Here is a 27,021-nt window from a genome sequence, read left to right on the forward strand (position 1 = left end):
ATAAAAATCTCTAATTTGGATGCATATCACAAATAAACAAACACCCATCCCAAAGTTCTAAAACTCCTTGCCACCATTTGAAAGTTCATCATTAAAAACCAAAACAGTAGCATATTTCCTACTACTAATACAAACTATCACCAGGCAGAAAAATGTAGTATAATAGAAGCCAAATACAAGAGCAGCAGTGTTACGTATTCAAAGAAAGATACTCTAACAGGTGAGCTGCTATATTCGGCACTAGCTTTAACTTCTGCATTGATTTAAGTTCCATCTCTATGAACAGTGCATTGCAGTAGTCAAATCTAGGTGATAAAGGCAGGGATCATAATAGCAAACTCCACCCAGAAGAAAAGGATGCGATTCTTTTCCAGATGCAAATGGAAAAGAAAAAACAATCTTGGTCATGGTTGCTATTTGATCCACTAGAAGCTACTGGGAATCTAATTGGGCTCCAAGTTGCAACCTTTAGTAACAAAGATATATTTGTTTAGCAATTTCCCTCAGTCAAGGCAGCCAGTATAATACCAGCCAAGTCTTCCAGTTGCCTTCCCACCCAACCATAGTTACTTCAGTCTTAGTCTTATTCAGAACGGGTCTCAGGCAACTGTTCACATCCCTATCCCAATGAGGTCCAGCCATTGGGACAGACACTTAAATGCGTTCTCTGGACTGGATGAAATAGAGCTGTGTCATCAGCATATTGAAAACATTTCAGCCCATCTCCTCTCGCTAACTATAACTGCCTCACATACACATTAATGTAGTGATGACATTAAACCTTGCCACCAAGAGATTCTTCAGGACATAAGCATACATTAAAACCAATTTCTGGATCCCTATCCAAGATAGGAATGAAGCAGGAAAGAGTAGGCCCATCTACTCCAGTCCCCTCAGAGATGAGTCAACGTATAATCCTGGATACCAAACGTAGTTGATCAGTGTCTATGCTGATATTGAATGTATCATTATTAAGGGTAAGATTTTGTAACAGGAATTTTTTGTAAACGTCACAAACAGATCACAGGTAATAAACAAAAATGCATGGAAGACCATGACCTGTCTGTTACTAAAAATAACCCTGATAAAATAGGGAGGGGGGGGGCGGGTGGGTCCAGCACCACCCCCGCGCAGGGCCTGAGACCTATGTGAGGACCCCCTCCACAGCTCAGAGCTCCAAGGCTGGGAGCTGCAGGGCCCCTGCAACTAAGAGCTCTGGTGCTCCCGCTGACGGACAGCTCCAGCCCCACTGCCCCAGGATTGAAGGAGTAAATGTCACACAGGTATCTGGAAGTCACGGATTCTGTGACTTCCATGATATAACCGTAGCCTTGATCATTACCCATTATTATCCAGACTGATTTATTGTAAGGAATGGATGGTGCAAATGGCATTATTACAAAAGTTTATGGGAAGTTTTTTTTTCTTGTTACTTAGAATTATGGAATATCAGGGTTGGAAGGGACCTCAGGAGGTCATCTAGTCCAACCCCCTGCTCAAAACAAGACCAATCCCCAACTAAATCATCCCAGCCAGGGCTTTGTCAAGCCTGACCTTAAAAACCTCTAAGGAAGGAGATTCCACCACCTCCCTAGGTAACCCCTCCAATGCTTTACCACCCTCCTAGTGAAAAAGTTTTTCTTAATATCCAACCTAAACCTCCCACACTGCAACTCCCACCACTGAGAACAGTCTAGATCCATCCTCTTTGGAACTCCCTTTCAGGTAGTTGAAAGCAGCTATCAAATCCCCCCTTCATTCTTCTCTTCTGCAAACTAAACAATCCCAGTTCCCTCAGCCTCTCCTCGTAAGTCATGTGCTTCAGTCCCCTAATCATTTTTGTTGCCCTCCGCTGGACTCTTTCCAATTTTTCCACACCCTTCTTTTAGTGTGGGGCCCAAAACTGGACACAGTACTCCAGATGAGGCCTCACCAATGTCGAATAGAGGGGAATGGTTACGTCCCTCGATCTGCTGGCAATGCCCCTACTTATACTGCCCAAAATGCCGTTAGCCTTATTGGCAACAAGGGCACACTGTCAATTCATATCCAGCTTCTTGTCCACTGTAACCCCAGGGTTCTTTTCTGCAGACTTGCTAATGTTTTCTTCCTCCTATGTTTCAATACCATTCTGTCTGTAAAGATCTGTAACCAAGCATTAGAATTAGATAAATAAATGAATTATATACAATGCCTACACCATATTTTTTTAATTGCTGCTCTACTGCAATATTTCACTAAGGCAGAAGTGCTTTATTAGCTCATAAATCTCTGATTTGTAATTTGTGTGTGTCCCCTAATATGAAGAACTGATATGTTCATGTCATAGACCTTAACCCTGATCTGTTTATTTATGACAGCTCAATAGCCCAGATTCTGCACTGCAATATGACTAGCATAGTCAACCATAATAGTGTCACTCCATAAGGGAACATGACGACAGACCTAGTGTAGCAGCTCCTACTCCACCTCCTTTCCCTGCTCCAGCACAGGTGGTGTGGTCTGAGGAAGAAGGGGATTCAATTCGGAAACCAAAATCAAGGGGGGAGAATAAACAGTCAAATGAAAACCTCTGTATCTAGTGCAGTCTGTCTGGGCATAAAAGCACCTAAAACCATGTTGCAAGGCCTACCTCCTTACCCAGACTTTGGGGGCTGGAGAAGTGCATAAAGGTCTGGTATTGGTGAGGATGGCAGGACATTGGATGGCAGGATAGTACTTGTGCTTGAAATCTGATAAATTTCTTACCTCTGGTTTTGGGCAAAGTGTTGGTTTCAGCTTTATGCACAATAGGAACATATGCACTGCTGGGTTTCCCTTGATTACACTTCTTCTTTATTGTGAAATACCTCCTTTCCCATTGCTGTCCAGGAAGAGTGTGCAGTCCTTGCACACTACTTGTTAACCTCTACTACATGCATGGAAGATTATATTCATGCACTTATTTGTGCCTTTAAATCCCTTTTTTGCCGTGTCAACAGCATCATTATTATTTTATCTAGCAAATAGACACCATGCAACAGCTAGATCTTAATATTTACATCCATTTCACCAAGATTATAGGATTTATTAAGTCACCAAAATTTTTACTCGATTATTCTTTTAGTACTTTTAATGCACAGCTAAGACAATGTGATCAGTAGGTGCAGTACCTAACCGCCTATAACAGGAAAAATTGTTACAAAATTGGCAAGTATGATGGCCTTATGTGACAGCTTCCATCTTCGAGTTGAAGCTAGACAAATTCAGACTGGAAATAGGGTGCTTTTTTTTAAACAAGGAGGGTAATTAACCATGGAAACACTTTATCAAGGGTCATAGTTGATTCTCCATCAATGGCAATTTTAAAATCAAGAGTGGATGTTTTCCTAAAAGCTATACTCCAATTCAAACAAAAATTTGGGGGAAGTTCTCTAGCCTGCGTTTTGCAGGAAGTCAGTCGAGATAATCACAGTGGTCCCTTCTGGCACTGGCATCTATGACTCTTGGCTGACACAAGATTGAACCAGAATCACTGGAGTTAAACATGTGAGGATTTTACATTAAATGTAAAGAGTCAGGCTCTGCAGCAGACGACTGTACCAGACTCACATAGTCTATGGATCAAGCACAGAGAGGGGAAAACACACACTGACCAGTGAGTTATATTTGCATAAAATAATTTTTCAGAAGGAAAAAAGAAAAATTGAAATTCAAGCCAAATGAACTAAGGAGTGTAGATCAGAAGCAATCCAACAAACAGAACTTTGAATAGAATCAGACAAACACTGTTGTGTCTTGGTTTTCTGCAGTTATGTTTCTGTGTACTGAAGTTCTAAAATTCTAAGAATTCTTCCCATCTGCAGGGACAGCAGCTTTTTTGTTCCATTTTATTGTTTTTTCTTTAATCTAAAATAATTGAATCTACATTATTTTACTCTGTGTATGGTAACAATGAAAACTAAATGGTCTCTTCCATCTAAACAGTTTATTTGGAAAAAAAAAAGAAATAAAATTCCATTAACAATACCACACAAAAAGCAACGTGGGATTATTCATGAATCATTTTCTGACAATGAGAAACAAGTTGAGAGAAGCAATTAATACACTTTATCTAAACAACACTGCCAGATGGAATAAGTAATTCAATAAGAAAAAAAATGAAGCTTCAAGTGGCTGCAGCTTTTACCAACTTATCAGCCTATGATGCCATTTGACACAAGGGCCTACTGTTGAAGCTATCCAATCTGCTTCAATGCAACTGGACATTTCGTTTCATTAGATCAATGCTTTTGGACAGAAGATTCCGTGTCCATCTCAGAAGGCAGGTTAGCAAAAAGCAGAGTCTGCACAATGGCCTCCCACAGAGATTAGTACTAGCACCAGCCCTTTTTAACATACAAGTGATGTGCCTGAAATGACATGCTGCAAGCTCATTTATGCAGATGACCTGGCACTAATGACACAGACAACACTCAAGGAAGCAGAAGACAACCTTCATTATAATCTGAAGAAGATGGAAATCTACTTTCAGTACCGGCGGCTCAAACCCAATCCATCAAAAAAGTGGGGGTGTCTGCTTTCCATTTTAGCAATTCTGAAGCTAAGAGGATGCTAAACAAACTTCTGTGGCAAGGCAATCACCCACAATCCTAACTCCCACTACCTAGGAATCAGTCATTCTCAGTCACAGCCTTATCTTTCAACATTATCTGAATCAGGTGAGTCATAAAAAGAAGAGTTACATCAATATCATCCAAAAGATAGCAGGTTCTAGCTGAGATTGTGATGCTTGGACACTATGAATGGCAACACTAGCTTCAGTTTATTCCACGACCAAGTACTGCACACCTGATTGGGGAAGAAGTTCACACATGGACCTCACTGATATCCAGCTAAATGCAATTATGAGACTTGTCACTGGCACCCTGAAGTCCACTCCACTGCCTTGGCTTCCAGGCCTCAGAAACATCCTTACTTCAACTATTGAGCGAGAGATGGTTATGCTGCATGAGTAAAACAAAGCTCTCACTAACTAAAAGCTCCTTCTCCATGAGAGCCTTGTTCTCCCAAATCCTACTGACCATTCTACAGGCTGCTAGAGAAGCTCTGTCATCCAACTTCAACCCAGAAAACACCTAGCTGATGCAATGGGCAGGCTCTGACATAAACAACAAGCACCACATAGATGATCCCACTGCTGAACCACCTGGTTTCTTCCAGTCATCCATTTAATGACCTAATATGGAAGGTGCCCACACCTGATGAGCAGATGAAGAATCAAGGATTCACCAGTGTGAATGCAGAGACTCCAAACCATCAAACACGTGAAAAAGTGTCCCATCTTTTCATTTTCAGGATGTATAGCAAAGGTGCACTCTGCAGCTCCTGAAGCCCTTTAATAGATTTCAAACCTTTCTATTAACTTGTAAATTTCTCTCCTCCCTTGTAGGAGGGACTTCAATGAGGATCTAGAAAATAGTTGGCCTTTCCAAGCAGGTGTTACAGACAAGCCTTTTTCAGGCTTTGATTGGGATCCACTATGCTAGGATGTGTTAAAAAATGTTGCACATACCATTCAGTCAGAGCCTGTGCTAGGCCACTGGGGACCCGAAACAGGCATATTTCCCCCCTCCCAATACTAAAACAGGCAAGATATTATAAGAAGTGAACAGACGGGCCCTTGAGCAGCTCAGCAAGTTAATTGCTTAGTCTATTTATCTCTATTTATGCCTATCACAGGCCTGGTCTACACTAGGCGCACTAGGAGGCACCTTATATCGATTTTAATGGCTCTTTAAATCGGTTTCTGTACTCCTGCCCGACGAGAGAGTAGCGCTAATATCGGTATTAACATATCGGAATAGGGTTAGTGTGGATTGGCCTCCGAGCTATCCCACAGTGCACCACTGACCGCTCTGGACAGCATTCTCAACTCGGATGCACTGGCCAGGTAGACAGGAAAAGCCCGCGAACTTTTGAAATTCATTTCCTGCCGACCTGCTTCGACGCGTGGAAGCTCATCATCACAGGTGATCACGCACAGCTCATCAGCACAGTTAACAATGTAGTCTCCTGAGAATCGAAAGAGAGCCCCAGCATGGACCGCTCGGGAGGTACTGGATCTGATCGCTATATGGGGAGAGGATTCAGTGCTAACAGAACTGCGTTCCAAAAGACGAAATGAAAAAGTATTTGAAAGAATTTCTAAGGCTATGACTGCTAAAGGCCACAGCAGGGACGCCGTGCAGTGCAGAGTGAAAGTTAAGGAGCTCAGACAAGCCTACCAGAAAACCAAAGAAGCAAATGGAAGGTCCAAACATGCCGCTTCTATGATGAGCTGCATGCAATTTTACTGACCGTGGATTCCGAGGTGGGGTTGTAATCTCTGCCATGTCTGAGGATTATGCAGACGGGAAGATGAAGAGGAAGAAGAAGAGGAAGACCTGCACTCCGTGACCCCCAGCAGCCAGGAGCTTTTATCACCCTGACGGCCTGCTCCCAGCCCTCACAAGCAACTATTCCAGAGAATGACGCCTGGAAGGGAGCTGGTGAGTGTACCTTGCAAATAGCAAACAGTGTTTTTAAGCAAGCCTTTTTAATGATTGATTTGCCCTGAGGACTTGGGATGCATTCGCAGACAGTATAGTTACTTAGAAAAGTTTGTTAACATGTCCGGGATTGAGAGGAAATCCTCCAGGGACATCTCGATGAAGCGCTCCTGTAGGTACTCCAGAAGCCTTTGCAGAAGGTTTCTGGGCAAGGCATCCTTGTTCCGCCCACCATGGTAGGACACTTTACCATGCCATGCATGTAGCAAGTAATCAGGTATCATTGCGTGGCAAAGCATAGCGCGTATGGTCCCGTGACTGCTGGCATTCAAGTAGCATCCGCTCTTTATCTTGTTCTGTTATCCTCAGCAAAGTGATATCGTTCAGGATAACCTGGTTAAAAATCAGGAATTTAAGTAAGGGGTGGCATAAGTATTTTCTACTGGGTTCGTGGAATGCAGCAGCTTAAAAAACACTTTCCTGCACGGGTGAAATGCCGATGATCTTTTCTGTTTGGTCACCGACAAGCAGTGGGTGGGGAGGAAGGTTGTTGATTAGCAGGAGCTAGCGTGGTATTAGCCATGCGTTGGGGAGGGTAAATCACTGAGACAGTGGCTTTGGCCGCATGCAAGCTGAATCCTGATGCCTGGACCTGTGTCTGAGATCTGTAACCCCAGAGATGCAAGCAGTCACTATTAAGATGAAAATGCGACCTTGTAGGAAATCACATGTGCTATGTAAGGTGAATAGTGCTTTTCACTGTGAAAGAGTATAACCATTGTTCTGTAAAATGTATCTTTCTAAATATTTATCTCCCTCATGCAGCTGCCTCCTCCATCCCAAAGGCTAGCACAGATAAGGCGGAGAAAAAGAAGACGCGAGATGAGATGTTCTCGGATATTATGGAAGTTACACGCAAGAGCTCATCTGAATGAGTGGAAGGACGTGGTTTCAAATTACAGGAAAGAGGCCAGTGAACGTGAGGACAGGAGGGACAACCGAGATGAGAGGTGGCGGCAGGAAGACCGGCAGGAAAATCAGCGGTTGCGGCAGGAAGATCAGCGGTGGCGGGATGCAACTCTGGGGCTGCGTGTGATCAAACTGACATGCGCAGGATCACAGAGTGCCGCTGCAGCCCCTGTATAACCACCCTCCCCTCACCATGTTCCTTAGCCTCCTCACCCAGACCACCCCGTGGACAGCCCAACCAGAAGGATGCCGTTACTCTGAATTTTTTTAATGGCCTTCTCCATCCCTCCTTTCCTCCTCCCAAAGCACACCCTTACTTCTCTCCTCTTTTATAATGAAAATAAAGAATTCATGCTTTTAAATGAGAGTGACTTTATTTGCATAAGTAAGCTGTACTGGGACTGAGTCAATCAAGGGGTTGGGTGTTCATCAACAAACACAGCAGTCACACTGTACCCTGGCCATTGATGAAGCTCGGTGTGCTCTTCTAATCTCCCTGGTGTCTGGCTCAGGTGATTTGCCTCAGCCTCCCACCCCGCCATAAAGGTCTCTCACAGAGATTGTGGAGAATACAGCAAGCAGCAATAACATAGGGGACATTGGTTTGGCTGAGGTCTGAGCGAGTCAGTAGCGCCAAATGCACATTCCACCACCATTCTGCACTTGCTCAGCCTGTAATTGAACAGATCCTGACCACTGTCCAGGCTGCCTGTGTATGGCTTCATGAGCCATGGCATCAAGGGGTAGGCTGGGTCCCCAGGATAACGACAGGCATTTCAACATCCCCAACTGTTATTTTCTGGTCTGGGAAGTAAGTCCCTTACTGCAGCGTTAAACAGAGTAGTGCTTCTGAATCTGGCCATCCCGCATGGATGTTTGTGAAACGGCCAAGATAGGGATATGGGTTCCATCTATCGCCCCACAGTTAGGGAATCCCATTGCAGCAAAGCCATTCACTATGGCCTGCACGCTTCAGAGTCACAACCTTCGTAGCAGCAGCTTAGTGATTGCTTTGGCTACTTGCATCACAGCAGCCCCACAGTAGATTTTCCAACTCCAAATTGATTCCCGACTGACCGGTAGCTGTCTGGCACAGGGCTATCGCCACTGTGAGAACTGTAGGCTGCTCTCATCTTGGTATTATGGCGTTTCAGGGCAGGGGCAAGTCACAAAGTTCCATGAAAGTGCCCAAGTTTTGCAGCCACTGGGAATCGTCCACACCTGCAACACAATGCGGTCCCACCAGTCAGTGCTTGTCAATGGATAGAACCTGCCCCATTACCATCAGGATCTCCAAAGTGCCGTTTGAGATAATTCTGTGTCCACGTCCTCATCACTGTCATAGCTGCGCTGCCGTATCCGCCTCTTACGTCCTGGTTCAGCATATACTGCTGGAGCTGAGCAGGGTCCATGCTTGCTGTGCTATGGCGTCTGCACGATTCACAAAGCAAAAAGGTTGTCTGCCGCTGTCAGGAGGGGAGGGGGGTGAGGCTGTACCCAGAACCACCCGTGAAAATGATTTTTGCCCCATCAGGCACTGGGATCTCAACCTGGAAATGCCAAGGGCGGGGGGCTGCGGAAACTATGGATAGCTACGGGATAGCTACCCACAGTGCAACGCCAGAAATCGACGCGCCGGACCATGGACGCACACCACCGATTTAATGTGTTTAGTGTGGTTTCTAAAATCTGTTTTACAAAACCGGTTTATGCAAATTCGGAATAGTCCCGTAGTGTAGACGTACCCACAGGCTCTGCATTCTGTACATTTTGGCATATGCTGATGTTACTGTAGAACCCACTGTTGTGCTCTCCCTGTGTTTTTGATCATTACTGTAAGCGTGGTAGGCTGTGAAAAGGTTCACTACCTTGCTGATTGTAAGGATCTGTGGGACTAGAACCCAGGTCTGCAAAGCCTGGGCCAGCTGATGTCCTACATCACTATGAAGAGGCCATGCAGAACCATCCCCAAGGAGCCTGGTGGAGATTAGGCAGCATAGGAAGAACTGCCCATAACAGTACCCTGTGGTCTTATCATTGACCCATGCTCACTATTTAACCTTAGAAGGTGTGCCAGGAAATTATCTGGGTAACCACACAGTGCTGGCTTGCTGTGACTCCAGACCTCACCTTGCTTTCTGATCTCCAGCCTGACCCTTGCTTATTGATCCCCACTCTAGCAATTACTCCCATCCCTGCTCACTGACTACTGCCTCATTGCCATTCTTGCTTGGGGACACCAGCCCAGCTGTGATCACTAGGCTAGACCACCTATTCCCCAGTCCCTTTCACTGATGTTAGTATGAGGTCTGTAGGGTTTTTTTTCCCCCCCTCACTGTCATTTTTTAGTAGTTTTATACTATTTAGAAACTTACTTTAATTGAGGAGTTCATATGCAATCTGAACACGTTAAAGAACTCACTAACCAATGAAATAGAGATTATAGGTTGTTTTGTGCTTTAGAATAAGTTGTATTTTATGCCTTTACATTTGGTTAAAGGTATTTGACCATGTATTAGATATGGATCTGGAATTCAAAATGGCGTGCCTGCCAAACGACAGCTCGACTCCATCTTTGTTTAGCTTCTTGTTGAATTTTCGCACCGTTTGGAACTTTGGCAGGAAAGGCAGCCAACGGTCAGCATAGAACTGGTTAAAACAGGTTCCGCAGGAGAGTTGCTAGTTTACCTCAGAACTTGGCGCACTTGTGCCTATATAAACTCTGAATGCCCGCTGCCTAGTTGCTGTCTGTCCTAGAGGCAGCCACAGTACCATTGTATTTGTGCGGCTACATGGACCAGAAGATCAGAAGACCAGCATCTGAAGACATCAGCATTAAGAACTGACTGTGCTTACCAATCTCTGAACTCCACATCATTTTCAGAGAAAGAAACAGAGGCCCTGTTGATCGCTCACCCTCAGGTGATCACAGAGCCAAGCGCCTCTTCAGCATCAGCAGAAGCACTTGAGACCCAGGGTCCGTCAGCCGCCTGTGACAATGGTATCTACTGCCTATCGACACCTAGAAATGGCGCAGTGTCTGGGGTATTTTGTTTTAGGTTTATTTGTTTATTGCCAAGGTTCCTATTTGGTTGGGCCTGGGGTTTCAGACCCCAAACTGTCAAACCACATCTCACTGTCGTCTCTTAAGTTATTTGTTTACTTTATTCTTCTCTCGCCTTTATTTATTTGCCTCACAGGACAGGGAGGTACACTATATTTCCGTTCTAGCCCTGGGTGATAAATACCGGATAAGGGTCCAAGAGCCTGCTAATTAGCTGCAAGATATAGCTGCCCTATTCCATCCTCACCATCATAGTTAACTTTGCAGGGTTAACACCAGAGGCCCCCTACCCCAACAACTCCCTCACTCCAAAAATCCACAAATAAGAACACTTATGTCCTGAATACAGTGAGGAGGACAATATTGCTGAATATCTGTCTATCTTTGAAAGGCTCTGTGTAATAGAAATCCCTGATAAAATCGTTCCTACCCTGATTGCAAAATTGACTGGTAAAGCTTGAAATATATTCAATGGAATGCCTTTTGAAGATGCTTTAGAGTATTGTAAATTTAAAGATACTGTTTGGAGAAGAAGTTTTCAGATTACCACCGCCCCCCCAAATATAGAGTTAAACCTATAGTGATAGAAATTAAAGGTGATACTAATTGTATGTGTTTCCTTATATACTGTGTAATGATTAACAATGTAATCAAACAGTCCCCGTCTATGCTGTATTCTGTTAATTCAGAGATCAAAAGGGCATTTAAATGAACTGTAAACATAGGATATTGCTGTATTCATCTCTCTTTGAAACGTATAGCAAGTCATCTGTGAATGGTGGAAAAAACAGGCAATTGCCTTATGTTAATCTGTGGAGATCATTCCAGCAATGCTTAGGAAATGGGTCCACTTCAAAGTCCCCATGAGTGCCTATTGTTCGCCGAAGGACTCCAAGCTGTCACAAGAGAGCCTGAAATTGTATAAAAGACCTTTGGGTCCCAATCCTTTCTTATCTCAGATCTGCTTGAGGTTTCATGCAGGGGAAGCCTAAGCCGTAAGTACTGAGATCCCAGTCCTGAGTGGACTATAACCTACTATCTATTTCTGAAAGAACTCTTTACAACTGCAAAACTCACCATCTATGCTTACAATTTCTGAACCCCAAGAATTGTACTCCTGTCTGTATGTATACTGATCTTTTAACCAATACTCTTTTCTTTTTTAAATAAATTTGACTTTAGTTAATAAGAATTGGCTGTAAGTGTGTATTTGGGTAAGATCTGAAATATTAATTAACCTGGGAGGTAAATGTGTCTGATCCTTTGGAATTGGTAGAACTTTTTTATATGACGACTAAGATTTTCAGTAATCCTCATCATATTTGACTTGGATGTCTGGGTGGAAACGTGAGGCTGGGTTACTTTAAGGGAACTGTGTTGTTGGCTATCTGGGTAACCAGTTAGATATTATAGAAGTTGTTTGGTAAATCTAAGTATTGGAAGATCCACCTGCTTTGGGGATTGTCTGGCCCATTCTTTGCAGTCCACCCTAACTGAGTGACTTCAGTTGGCTCCACGGGACTCCAGTCACACCCTTCAAGATATTTCCCTCACCCAATCTTCCTCCAAACTATCCAAGCTCAACCCTGCTCTACACTAGTGATATATTCTGTATATGTTTCAGGAACAAAGTCAAAACACTTCCTGCAAAGTAGAGCTTTATATAAATGTTTTGGCTAAGTGTCATTGCCTCCTTCCTTAGGAATGAAAAAAGTGTTTTGTTTAATAAGGAAAATAATAGATTTTCTGGTTTCTGACGCCCTCTGTTCTGCTGGTATGTGGAACATAAATATCACAGGGTAAAGGGGAAATTTTTGTGAGAGGTCTTGTTAAAATATTGGCAGCACATCACTGTGATGCTATAAAAGTTTTGGAATCTCACCTTGCTTTGATAGACTCTGTATACTAACTAGACTGAGTTCTGCCAGTGTGCCACATTGAGATGATGGATTTCTATGAGCAATATTGCTTGTGTCTTGGAATGTCTACACTATGAGCTTGGGGTGTGATTCCCAGTTTGCACAGACAATCATGCTAGCTCTTATCAAGATAGCATGCTACAAATAGTAGTATAGCCATGGCAGCAGGAGTGGAGGCATAGGGTAGTTGTGCTGAATATGTACCCATGGGTTCAGGCAGGTAGTGTAGATGTAGCTTTTATGATGTACTGATGCCACTGTTTATACCTCTTGCAAATTCTTGACTGTAGGGTGTAGCTGTGCTTACAAAGTCACTCAGAGACCCTGGGGTTCAGTAACCACTGGTGCTGTTTATTTATAGGTTGTGCTCCCAGCACCTTTTTAACCACGCACAGCTTGGGTTCTAGTATCTGCACGCAGGAGGGAAGAGCTATTGCTCTGCTTCCACTCCCTTGCTCCTCCTCTTTCCCGGCTTCCTTCCTCCCAGCCTAATTGTGTGGATAGCTGTCTCCCATTCATCAACTAGGCGCAGTTTTTTTCTAGCCAGCTCCAATTTACTTCCCTTAATGGGAGCTGGCATGACAGAGGGCTGAGTCAGCAGTTCTTGCCCAGCACCCTGTCACAAGGGTTCTAGTTTATTGAGTAATCCCTACATTATAAAAATCTGGGGGGAAAAAGTTGAAATGTTAAGAAGTAATAAGACCAAAGAATACTGAAGGTCAGAAAAATTCTAGACAGTCTGGAGGTGGGGAGAGAAAAACTTAAGACACAAACAACCTCTTATACAGGCCTGATTCTTAGGAGTGTCCTGAGAATTGCTTAACGCCTTACAGGACTGAGTCCTTGATGAGAATTTGAGTGGAGTTCATTCACTATATGAAATCAACATTTTGTTGTAATTCAAATTTGCTTAGTTTCCTGCTGAAAGCCACCAAATCTCACGTAGCCCCATTTATTTCTATGGTGTTAGTTGCAAAGGTTTGAATTGTAGCTTTGTGTATGGGGCAGTGCAATTGTGCACTGCCTAGGATTGCCACGTGTCTGGTGTTCAACCAGAACACCCAGTCGAAAAGGGACCCTCCCCAGCCCAGTGCAAATGAGCGAGTGAGTGAGGGTGGCAGAAAGGGAGCAATGGAGGGAGGGGGGATGGAGTGGGGTGGGGTCTCAGAGAAGGGATGGGGCATGGGTGTTTGGTTTTGTGTGATTAGAAAGCTGGCAACCCACCTGCCCCAGAAGCAACTAAAAAAAGTAGATTGTAACTAGGTTTCTCTCTAGTGTGCAAAAGAAGTCTCCTGTAACTACAGCTATCTGAGAAGTAAGGTACTATACAACCTGACTACAGGTTGTAGAATCTGGTGCTTTAATATTTTACATCAATAAAACAATTAGGCTGGGTTATGATACCATTACTTATGCTGAATAGTACTTTTCTCTAGAAGGACTTCCATTGAAGTCAATAGGACTAGTTGTGGAGTAAGGGCTACCCATCCAGATAAAGGGTATTGGGATGTGACACTTTTTATAAGGATGTCTTCCACCAAACTTACACTGAGAAGTGCCTTACTCTTTATGGAGGACCACTGAAATCCAGAGGGCTTCCCACAGATTAAGGTGCTGCAAAACATGAGTAAAAAATGGCAGAGTCTGCCCCTTAATACATTTTGTTGAGAGGATGCATGTTTAGTAGTGAGAGTACACAAGTGAGAACAAAGATTCCTGTATTCTGTTCCTGTCTATGCAACTGATTTGCTAAATGGTCTTGGGTAAGTTTCTGTTTAGGACCAAACATAGAATTAATGGATACTTTTGAGAATATCAGTCTTTGAAAGTCCAACTTGAAGCCTTTTAGGGTCTAATTTTCAGAAGGGCTGAGAGGCTACAGCTCCCACTGACTTCATCTGGAATTGTGGATGCTCAGCTCCTCGGGGGGGAAAAAACCCCAGATCCTATACATCAGTGAAGCAGTTAAAGTCAGTCCACAAGATTAGAGGATGCTTGAGTATTTGGCAAATCTAAGCACACAGAAGGTAAACTCAATCTGTAAATGCATGTAATGCTTATAGCTTGTAGGATCGCTATGAGGCTTAAATTAACTTAGTGCTGTAAAGTGGTTACAACTATTTGGATAAAGGATGTAAACAAGTGCAAAAAATTACTGAGTGGAGCATTTACCATTACCTAACATTGCTTTGTCAGTGCTCTGGAAGAAGAGCATCATAAGAAGCAGTAAGTTTAAGAAGGGAAGTCTGCTACAATCCTGGATAACCATTCCATTGTTACAACAAGCAGGAGTCCGGTGGCATCTTAAAGACTAACAGATTTATTTGGGCATAAGTTTTCGTGGGTAAAAAACCTCACTTCTTCAGATGCATGCAGTGAAGTGAGGTTTTTTACCCAAGAAAGCTTATGCCCAAATAAATCTGCTAGTCTTTAAGGTGCTACCGGACTCCTTGCTGTTTTTGCAGATACAGACTAACATGGCTACCCCCTGATACTTCATTCCATTGTAGTGTAACAACTGAGTTTTATGGCAATAGGATTTTAATAGCATGGTTTTCTCTCATTCTCTTTGCTGTACATCCAGAAATGGTTCAGAATATACAGGGCCAGCTTTATGAACAAGGTGCAAGAGATTTTAAAACAAATCTCTACGTGCATGTTTGTCTTGCCTAACATCCTATAGCCACCTGAGTAGGTGCTGGTGTCAGTCAGGATTTGCCCAATAACTACCTCCCCGCTGGACAGTCTCACTGTATACAACCAGAGTGCCTTTGTTCTCATCAGTTCCTGGGCTTTGGGCCCTGCTTGTCAAAAAAATCAGTTTGGTAGGTTTTGCAGGAGCTCAAGACAGAATCCTCAAACGCAGTGGCTTTGCCATTGTCCTGTAACAACCCTCAATGATATGCTGAGGACAGGGCCGGCTCCAGGCACCAGCATTCCAAGCTGGTGCTTGGGGCGGCAATCCCTGTTTTGCCCCCAAGCAGCACGCCGAATTGCCGCCGCGGACAGTTGGGGCAGTCCGTGTGCCCTTAGGACGGCAGGCGCATTTCCACGGTGGCAGCAATTTGGCAGCAGCTTCTATGTTTAGCTGTCTGCGGCGGCTTCAGGTAAACATAGAAGCTGCCGCCGAATTGCCGCTGCCACGGAAACGCACCTGCCGCCCTAAGGGCACAGGACTATCCCCGCCATCTGCGGCGGCAATTCGGTGCCCTGCTTGGGGCGGTGAAAACTGTAGAGTCGGCCCTGGCTGAGGAGTGGCTTATCTTGATCTCTTCTTCCTTGCTGCTGGTTTTCCTTACAGCCCTCTATAAAAACTAAACCAAAATATTCATACAGTGAACATCTCAATAACTATGTGAGGGTACTGTATTCATAAATTGCAGAACAGCACCATATCTGTCACACATTCCAGTCTCCATTCTATTTTTGCTCTAGCAGCTGCCAATATCCCAAGGAACTAGGATGAAAAATTTCCACTGGGGATACAGATAGTCCAAGTCATACAATCAGTCAGAGGATGATTCTCTGATGTTAGGGAGTTGGCTTTGAAGAGGAGTCTCCTACTACATAGTTTCATTGACCCAATTCTAGTTTAGATTTTCATGTGTGCGGTAGTAAAGACAGTGAATTCATTTAAATGTTTCATGCTTGGCACTGTCTCAGTCTGAGTTTTATTGCTTTCCCCCTTTTTTCGTTAATGGGCTAGAATGGTTCCTGGAGGCCTCCTTATTAGTTACATTTTGATATGTAGTGAAGCTGGTGACTCATGCTATTAGTTCACGTTATGTACTGTATAGTTTCCATTTTATATACAAAGGCCTGGATTGAACCATCTGTCTCTCTGATAAGAACATGTAACACAGTAGTTGTTTGATGAGGGTCCATTAAACAGAAGCTTTTCTGTGATTACTTGTGTGCCAAATACACATTTTCACTGCTTGTGGCAATAGATGCTCAACGTGCTAAGTGCTTATTTCAGCAGACACTTAAAAGCAGATAATCCTTTTGCCATCTTAGCCATCTGCACAGCACTGTAGTTGACAACTAGAGCTGTTTTGATGCACAGATAGGAGAACTGCTTGTTTGTGCTTCTGCCTCTCTGAAGAGATCATTCTGCAGTAGTCCCACATTTTGCAGTAGTATTAAAGTGATTAAATCGAGTCTTCCTGAATAGTGATTTAAATCAATTCCACCCTGACAATATCTGTCGAGAACAGAAAATTCACTGCACAGTATTTAACCATATGCTTCTTTTTGAAGTTTCCTTGCTTTCTGCCATTAACCTCTGAGTAACTTAGTAAACCTTCTTCTCTGACACACTGGAATGCGTCCACTGCCAAAACTCTTATCTAAACCTTTGACATCTTGCACTACAATGACCTTCTACTAGCAGGCCTCTTTATCTCTCCCCTCTCCATACCCTTGAATAACTATCTCATGTTGATCTACCTTGATCACTGCTCTGATCATGCAACACTCCCCACCATGCACTGGCTTCTAGTCTAATTGTACAACACACTTAAACTACTTAAGTCTCATTTTCAAAGCTCTGCACAGCACTACATTTGTCCTAACCTCTTGGTACAGCCTGGCTTGAGTATTATGTACTGTCAACTCCTTCCACCTCTTGAAAGCCCTTAACTCATTTCTCCCCTCAAGTATCTGCTCTTATCAGGCTACATCTGATTGCTTCTTGATGCAGTCCACCTCGTTGTATTCGTTATTCCCTCTCAATTTATTTTTAAAGGCTTAGTTCTTTGAGCCTCCCTTCCACCACAAGCCCCTACTCTCAAGCCTCACTTCACATCCATCTAAATTGCCAGTATTATGTTACAATGGTAAGCTGTTTAATAAAAAATAAGACAGACATTGGAACTTTAAAATGGTGCCTTTTGTTAAATAAACCAACTTGCTTTCCCTTTATGATAGGACAAAGAAAGGAATCTGTGTTAGAGTATAAAATTGGACCAAACCTCTTTGAGGTAGTAGTCAGTCTTCTTAGCTATCATCTATGTACACCAACTGCATTATTCAAGTAAGACAGTATGGCGAATCGGTGGAATCATTATCCATTGCACCACTAGCTAACTTACCCCAGTTATATTTTCCTATTTATTCTTACATATTCCCTACTTAATGAGGAAAATGACAAAAAAACCACCAGGGTTTGTTGACGGAGTTTAGATATGCCACAGAGCATGTCCACTTTCCTATCACATACAGTATACAGGGTTGGAGGGGGGTTACCAGTGGAGTTCCTCAAGGTTCGGTTTTGGGTCCGATTTTATTCAATCTATTTATCGCTGACCTGGGAACCAAGAGTAGGAGTGGGCTGATAAAGTTTGCGGATGACACCAAGTTGGGAGGTATTGCAAATTCGGAAAAGGATCGGGATATCCTCCAGGGAGATTTGGATGACCTTGTAAACTGGAGTATTAGTAACAGGATGAAATTCAATAGTGAGAAGTGTAAGGTTATGCATTTAGGGATGACTAACAAGAACTTTAGTTATAAGCTGGGGACGCACCAGTTGGAAGTAATGGAGGAGGAGAAGGACCTAGGAGTCCTGGTTGATCATAGGATGACTATGAGTAGGCAATGTGATGTGGCCGTTAAAAAAGCTAATGCAGTCTTGGATGCATTAGTCGAGGTATTTCTAGTAGGGATAAGGAGGTGCTAGTCCCGTTATATAAGGCGTTGGTGAGACCTCATTTGGAGTATTGTGTGCAGTTTTGGTCTCCCATGTTTAAGAAGGATGAATTCAAACTGGAACGGGTACAAAGAAGGGCCACTAGAATGATCCGAGGAATGGAAAGCCTGTCGTATGAAAGGAGACTTGAGGAGCTCGGTTTGTTTTCCTTAACCAAAAGAAGGATAAGAGGAGATATGCTTGCACTCTTTAAATATATCAGAGGGATAAATACCAGGGAAGGAGAGGAATTATTTCAGCTCAGTGCTAATGTGGACACGAGGACAAATGGATATAAATTGTCAGTCAGGAAATTTAGGCTTGAAATTAGACGAAGGTTTCTAACCATCAGAGGAGTGCAATTCTGGAACAGCCTTCCGAAGGAAACAGTGGGGGCGAAGGACCTCCATGACTTTAAGATTAAGGTAGATAAGTTTATGGAGGAGATGGTATGATAGGATAACGGGCTTAGTCAATAGGTCAATTAAGTGCCACACTGGTAATTAGTACAATGGGTCAATGATAGGATATTGTTAGCCTTTTTCCAGAGGGTATGGCTGGAGAGTCTTGCCCGCATGCTCGGGGTTCAGCTGACCGCCATATTTGGGGTCGGGAAGGAATTTTCCTCCAGGATAGATTGGCAGTGGCCCTGGAGGTTTTTCGCCTTCCTCCGAGGCATGGGGCAGGAGTCGCTTGCTTAAGGAGTGGGTGGATCGGCTTATGTGGCCTGCATCTTGTAGGAGGTCAGACTAGATGATCATAATGGTCCCTTCTGATCTTGAATTCTATGATTCTATGATTCAATTCTGTAATGTAAAGTGTTTAGAAATGATGCAAACCTTAAGTTTTAAAATTTATGATAAACACCATTAAAAAGTTTGTCTTGCCACAAAGTTTATCCTTCCAGAAGTATTTCAGATATTCCTAGTAATTAGAATGTTGAATACATTGATCATCCGTGGATTTTATTTTAAGTTGTGATATAAAGGTACTGTTAATTCTTAGCTATTATGCACAGTTGGAAAAGATAGCTGATAAGTTACAGTAGCATAATGACATATGTTGCAGAATACAGCAACAGGTTTTAGCACATAAACGGTAATGCTTTTATCAGGAAATAGATTACTGCAATAAATAAATCTATCTTTCAGTGTAATATGAGGATATGAATCACACTATATACAACTCTTGTCTCTCAGAGGACTTGTGAAGGCACAGAGTAGAGATCCCAGGTTTAAAAATCTCAGAAGGTGGGCAGACTATTTCCTTATCTACTGACAACCCAAATACTCAAGGCTCCTACCAGATATATAGTGTCAACTACAGTACTAGGATATTCTTTTAAATGTGACTATTCACAGTAGTGGTATGCATTACACTTAATAATGTTTGCAGGAAGTAGCTCTTAATTGGTAAAAACTGCTGGCTTCATTCTCGTGAAGTATTTCAACCTTAAAAGAAAAAACAAAAACAAAACAAAAATCTCTCTTGATTAAGTATGGCTGTTGTGTTATCATACTTTACAGTTTGTATGTTTTGCAGATCAAAGTTAAAGTTTATCTGAATTCGGCGGATGACAAATCCACGATGACCTTTTAACAAAGGGAGGTTTTCTAAAAGATAGTCTCTAGGAATTATTTAGTGGAAGTACTATGCATTATTCAGGAGGTCAGACTATATGATATGATGACAAATTCACAATGGACCCTTCTTGGTTCAGAATCTATGGCATAAGAGTAATATACTCACTTAGGGCAAGAGATAATACAGTGACCTCCAATTACATTGAACTGGTCCTTGTCCAGATGGGGAAGGATAGTCAAACTATATTGCCTCTGTAGAGATTAGATCAGAAGAGGTGCTGTAGCTACACACATCCCTCAGCTTTTAGAAGGGAAGGAGCTATTGGCAGGTCATTCTCTGTGAAGGGCCTCTTAATTTTGGAACTCTCTTTCCCCATTGGGCTGATATAGCTCAGGGGTAGGCAACCTATGGCATGTGTGCCGAAGGTGGCATGCGAGCTGATTTTCAGTGGCACTCACACTGCCTGGGTCCTGGCCACCAGTTTGGGGGGCTCTGCATTTTAATTTAATTTTAAATGAAGCTTCTTAAACATTTTAAAAACTTTATTTACTTTACATACAACAATAGTTTAGTTATATATTATAGACTCATAGAAAGAGACCTTCTAAAAATGTTAAAATGTATTACTGGCACTCAAAACCTTAAATTAGAGTGAATAAATGAAGACTCGGCACACCACTTCTGAAAGGTTGCCGACCCCTGATATAGCTCAAAGTATTGGATTTTGCAGCATGCCTTTAGACCAGTGGCTCTCAACATTTCCAGACTACTGTACCCCTTTCAGGAGTCTGATTTGTCTTGCGTACCCTCAAGTTTCACCTCACTTAAAAACTATTTGCTTACAAAATCAGACATAAAAATACAAAAAAGTGTCACAGCACACTATTACTGAAAAATTGTTTACTTTCTTATTTTTACCATATAATTATGAAATAAATCAATTGGAATATAAATATTTACTTGCATTGCAGTGTATAATATATAGGGCAGTATGAACAAGTCATTGTCTGTATGAAATTTTAGGTTGTACTGACTTTGCTAGTGCTTTTTATGTAGCCTGTTGTAAAACTAGGCAAATATCTAGATGAGCTGAGGTACCCCCTGGAAGACCTCTGCATACTCCATACCCCTTCTTGAGAACCACAGCTTTAGATCATATTTGATGCCCTGTCTTTTGGGGGATTAGGATGAGAGAGATATCAGAGTTGGTATCTGAGTGGTGGGGTACTTTCCAAGTGGTTTATTTTTATTATAAAAGTGAAGATTAGTTGCTGGATTTGTCTGTTTGCTTATTTTAATCAAGTATTAAAGACACTTAGGGCCTCATAGCTGCCTTATTTTTACTTTTATAAATCTAAATAGGAGAAAAATTAATTTCCTTACCAGTAATTTTTCTTCTATCCACTATTCTGGACATAAATAGCTTAGAGCTGCTCACTACACCACAATAGAGGCAACTTGGCCTGGCCTCCCCCACACCCAGCCCCTTTCCTTCCTTGGAGTTCAGCCTCCCTATGGTGGACTACTGCAGCATCATAATCTCATCCCAGGAGGGGACTTCCAAAACTGAAACTATATAAATTAGTAGACAAACACCAATAATTCCATTATCTACGGTGGCTTTAACAGAAAGAAAGATGTAACATCACAAAAGGAACAACACAGGGACGGTCTGTCCAAACCAATGGATACCCTCCATTATAAGAAATAAAAGCTATAGAAAGGGAAAGTAATTCTCTCTCTGTCAGTCTTACATGGGTAGCCATTGCTAGATCTTACATTTGAGAAGCAGTGTGAACTAACTCCTAGGGAAGAAATATACATTTCTCTACATGAGATGAAAAGTTTTACTTTTGATTTTAAAATTATTTGTTCCATTTAAAGCTGGGAAGACCAAAGGCTGCATCAGACAATGACAAAATATCAGTCTTGTGTAGGGTGAAGGAAATGCAAATCACAAGTAGCCACACTGCTAATCTCATTCTCACCCTTTGGTATGTACTTTGATGACCCCAGGAGGGCTCCTACTAGATACCTCACATATTTGATTTGATTCACTGAAAGCATGAGCATTGGAAGGACTAACTACTGCAGAGAGAGTATTTTTTCATTTAAAATATCTCTGAAAGAAGAATAAGGTACCTGATTTTCTTCACTTTTTGATTGAGTATATATAGATTCTAAAGTCCATTTCATATCCAGAGTATGATGCTGGTTTTCTATGGACATCTGGATTTAGGGCAAATTTAAAGGAGGAGGTTTTAGAACTTTGGTGCAAAACTCACCTTTTGATGTGGGAAACTGCCTATATTAATAGAGTGTAACAGTTGAGGTTGGAGCATGTGTCAGTGGAAATTCAATTGGCCACTGTTCAGTGGGAGATATTCCCCAGCTATTCAACCACTTAGTAAATAATTGCAATCTTTCGTAATAGACTACAGAAGAATCCTTTCACAAGCTAACACAGCATAGCAACTGGCAAACGGGAATTTAGGACAATTAATATCATGTGTTTGTTAAGGGCAAACATAAAAGCCAAAGTTGCATGCAGACAAGACAGTCCTATGCTAAAATATGTAAATTCCACTCACATGAAGTTTAAGCAATTATGCTTTTTTAAAAGCAAACAAAAATCTGTTCTTTGCATTTTCAAATGAAGATGAATAGATAATGTAAAAGCACGACCCATAAATATTTAACTAGTTTTTGTTTCCCTTAAACATAGCATAATGTAAACCTGTTGCCACCCTTCTCAGAGGTCCTGCTTGTATTTATTACATAACAAATCCCTTGCATTTCGTACATAGCAAAGAAGTGCTGTTGTGGAAAATTATAATAGAAAACAATCATTACTTTCCAATATCATTTTTGAGGGGTCAGAAGGTAGGACAAATTCAGCATAAACTGGTTTTTGAGACAGTGGCATAAATACATTCAATCACTTTGGCCTAGATCACAAAATCACCTAAGCAAACTTTTAGGTGACTTGGGGGTGGCGGGGTGGCGGGGAGAAAAAATCAGAGGAACACACACTATGATTCACTAAATCTGAGTTAGGTGCCTAGGCTCCCTATACAATGAATTAGCAGAGACAGGTGCCTTAGACTAAGATTCACAAAAGCCCGCATACTAGACAAGGAGCTGCCTAAGCTAGCCAATAGGAGATGCTGACAAGACGGGTGTGTGCTAAGCCCTGCCCCTCTCATGGAGATAGGCACCTAAGTCCAGGCTGTAGGGAGCCTCTATCACTGCTGGCTATTCTCAGCTGTGAGCCCTCTTTGGCGTTAGACACCTATGGTGTTTAGGAGGAGCACCCTCATAGTAAGAGTACTCACATGGGATGAGGGTAGGGTGACCAGATGATCCGATTTTTATAGGGACAGTCCTGATTTTTTGGGGCTTTGTCTATTACCCCCCACCCCCGTCCCAATTGCTGTCTGGTCACTCTAGATGGGGGAAACCCCAGTTCAAGTCCCCCCTCCACCTGATGAGAAGAAGGGAGTTGAAAAGAGATCTACCACTTCCCAGGTGAGTGCCTAACCATTGGGCCATGAGATGTTCTGAGTGGGGCTACTTCACTCTCTCCTGAAGCAGCTGCTCCACTTCACTGCAATGACTAATTATTCATCCAAAGCAGCTGGATCCTGGGTCTCCCATATCTTGAGTCAGTGCTCTAACCCCCAGGCAAGAGTGTCAGTCTCTCTCTGGCCCAATGACCCTTCATTTATTTATTGAGAGTGTAACAACTTCCACAGGAGCCTCCCACATGCATATCCTCTAACTACTGGGTTCAAAGTTGAGGGAGAGCCTCCTTTCCCCAACCCTTGGCTGCTGGGTGTGAACTCACCTGAGGGCCCAATCCTGACTGGATTCAGAGCCCCTCAGGTGAGCTAAAGACGCAGCAGCACACATTATCCGAGTCAGAAACATAAGAGTGGAGAGAACTTTTTGCTGAAAAAAATTTAGGTGTTGAGTGAGTTTAGGTGCATTTAGGGTGTGTTTAGGGTTCGCCAGGAGTTTTGTGAATTGCAGTAGTGCCAGAAATGGGGTTTAGGTGTTTAAATACTAAATTTAGGTACCTTTCTCAATCTAGCCCCTTGTCTTTTCACAGTACTATAGTACATGCATGTTACAACACACCAATTTCACACATAAGCGAGACTATGCCAGACTACAACAATTGCCTTAACCCTTTTGAAGTGTTGAAGACCAATATTTATTAGAAAGATGCAATAAGACCACTGGAGATTTACATGGCAAATAGAGTGCAAGAGTTTGAAGGCCTAGGTCCTGAAAGGATGAATAATTTGCAAAACTATTTGCAATTCTCCAGGTTAAACAGGAACTACAATAAAACAATCCTTGACATAAGCTGCTTAAAGTTAATGATAAAATGCAAAGAGATTCAGATTTTCCTTCTACGAGATGAAACTTGCTGAAGAAAGGAGATCTCTCTCTTATGATGAATCTCTCCCTTCAAACTGAAATTTTATGTTTGGTCTCTTGGCAAAGTTTTACACTAATCAGGCAAGGCATTTTAAAGATCTTAGAAAGTTCTAGTATCATCTCTAATTTTATCCTTTTCTTTCTGCTTTTTCAGACAAAGTCCGCACCCCTCCTCCCACTTCTGACATCAACAGATCAGCAAGTTCAGCCAGGCACAGCAGCACTGGCTGCTTAAGAAAGAAAACTAAAGCAGCCAAAGAAGGTCGGCCAGGGTAGCAGGGAGTGGGAGATCTCATGTGCTGCCAAAGCTCATGTGCTGCCAAAACACTCTCTCAGCCCCTAAAAGAGAACCAAAGCCAGGTGATTGGGAGTAGATCTGGAGAGGTCAGATGACCATTCCATTCTTTATGCTCCATCTGTTTTAATTCTTACTGTCCTGGATCTGGCTCCTGTATACAGCAAAGGCACAGTCCTGGCTTCCTCTAATGGCAAACAGTGACCTCCCCTACATCCTCTGGACAGCTGCCCCCAACCCAATGTACCCTGTCTACAAGTTCTCAGCATTCTGGCAGCCCACACCTCCTTGCCATTGGTGTGCACAAGTTAAAGCTGAACAGGGAGATGGGGGTGGGAGGATGATGTAGGATGCCAGGATGCTTCTGAGCTCATGCATTTTGAATTATCAGAGAACCTGGTGCACTCCATAGTTTGATGCAGAATATAATGAATTTTTACATGCTTTACACAATACAAGTCACCAGGCTTCAGCACAAGGGTAGCTGAACCCTAAGATGTGTGAGCGGTGTTTCAGATGCTGGCATACCACAAGTGGTGACCTGTAGGCATGACAAGGCTGGTTGGTCACCGTATTGTAGGCCATAGAGAATTAATGGGAATGTGGAGAATGAAGTTGGGAGTTGCAGGTAAGAGTAGAGGGTTCCTGGAACAGTGTTGCACCTAGTAAAGAGGAATTGAAACTATGTACTCATGAGTCCAGCCCACTTTAATTACTGATGGCACTCACCACATCTACAACATCAGCGAGAGAAATGAGAAAAAAATTGCAAGTACTAAACACATGTTTCTCTAGTTGGAGCAAAGAATCCACCAAAAATCTGATTCTAATCTAGGGTATCAAGCTGAAACTATACCATAAAAGACTTTATATCCCCTCTGTATAATCCATTTCAGGTCCATAAAATGCCATCAAAATGAAGATAGTGTCAAAAGAAAAACTATTTTATAATAGAATAATCAAGACAAAAGGTATACAGACATCCTCAGTGACACCTTCTGGAAGGTTAAAAATTGCCCACTTGGGATTAATGACACGTAGTGTGCTGCTGTTTTTTTTCCCATGTTATACAACAAACAGCCATCAATAACTCATCCAGTGCACTTCACCAAGTGGTACAGATTACAAAGGAAGGATGAAGGGCTGCCCTCAGCCCCCCACCCCCATTCCATCTGGTGCTACAACTGCTGTTGGGAATCTCACCACCCTCCCCTTGTACGCAGGGGCGGCTCTAGACCCCAGCGCACCAAGCAGGCGCTCGGTTGAGCTCCGCATGACCGTCTTCCAGCGGCTCGGTTGAGCTCCGCGGCAGCGTGATTTGTAGCCCTGCTTGTACAAGGGTTGAGGGGGTGGCGAGAGGGCTGTTTCCTTGCTGTACCAGATATTTGGAGCCCCCAGCCCCATTTTCCTAACCCACTTCCAGTTCCACTTTATGAGGCATCTTCACCCTCTGTTGAATGATTAGCTGTACTGGGCACCTACCACCACAAGATGCCAGCAATTCGCTTGGCTCCTTCCCCTTACCCGTGTCCAATGCCCAGTTTGTTAATAAATCCCTTTCCTAATAGCAGTCAAAATCATATCTGCTCCCCGGTCCCAGAGGTGTGCTCAGGTACTGAATCTGCAATTATCAGCCTTTCCCACTCACATAAATTTAGCCACTTGTCAATTTACCCTTCTTCTGGCATAGACCTCCCACAAAGGCATGGTGGCTCCGCTGTAGCATCTCAAGCAAGGTTATGCTTAACCTTAGGAAAGGAACTGACTCCACACCTTAACTCTACTCCTTTACCCCAGTGCATATGGAAATGTTCACATGGCCCCTCCCCTAACCAACAAATGCAAGAGGGCATCTGCCTACTATCTTTGACAATTCAGAGCTGCCTCACTGCCGAGGCCCAGCTGTGAACAGGTCAGTTACCTGTGGCCCAAAGGCACAATACTTTTTCCTGCACATCTAGATGGGGCTGGGAGCAGTGCCACAGCGGATGGCTGAGGCTGGAGGTGGGAGTGGAGCTGAAGCTGGGCTGGGGTGTGGCCAGTGGCCAGGTGCAGCTCTGCTCCCTGCTTTGCCCCAGGACCGAGAATGGAGCTGCAGCCAGCAGCCAAGGCAGGGGGCTGATGTGGGGCGGGGGACGGGGCCAGGACCATGGCTGGAGCCAGAGCAAAGCTGGGCGTGGGAGGGGCTGGGAGAAGAATAAGAAATAAGTCATTGTGCTAGGTCTTTCCCATCATTTACTAGTTTCCTCATAAGAATGTCACTTGAGCCACAACCTTCATAGGTATCTTTCTGGGCACCTGCTTCAAAAGAGAGGTTCACAGTTCCACTATCCTGAAAGGCATTGGAGCTTTTAAAAACTTATTTTCCTATGCAATGTAAATCCTCTAAGGAGTTTGCAGTCTGGTATCATTCTATCAAGTCTAACCCTTCATTTGATATCTTTAGTCTCACTGAGCACCCCTCCCACACTGTGCTTACCCTCATCCTGGTGAGTCACACAGGAGTACCCACAGCACCTTGGTCT

The 27,021-nt window shown here is 43.1% G+C and overlaps 1 protein-coding gene and 1 long non-coding RNA gene across 6 annotated transcripts in view; one reads left to right on the plus strand and one right to left on the minus strand.

The window, feature by feature from the left end:
- The window catches only part of PRLR (prolactin receptor), a 293,258-nt gene that overhangs the window by 160,137 nt on the left and 106,100 nt on the right, over positions 1 to 27,021 (minus strand). The window lies entirely within an intron of this gene.
- On the plus strand, positions 10,170 to 25,415 carry LOC120407381. Its single transcript, XR_005599926.1, has 3 exons — positions 10,170 to 10,500; positions 23,206 to 23,283; positions 24,356 to 25,415. It is a non-coding gene; the product is annotated as an uncharacterized LOC120407381 (long non-coding RNA).

This window comes from Mauremys reevesii, linkage group 6 (assembly GCF_016161935.1).
Source record: "Mauremys reevesii isolate NIE-2019 linkage group 6, ASM1616193v1, whole genome shotgun sequence".
Lineage (NCBI taxonomy): Eukaryota > Metazoa > Chordata > Testudines > Geoemydidae > Mauremys > Mauremys reevesii.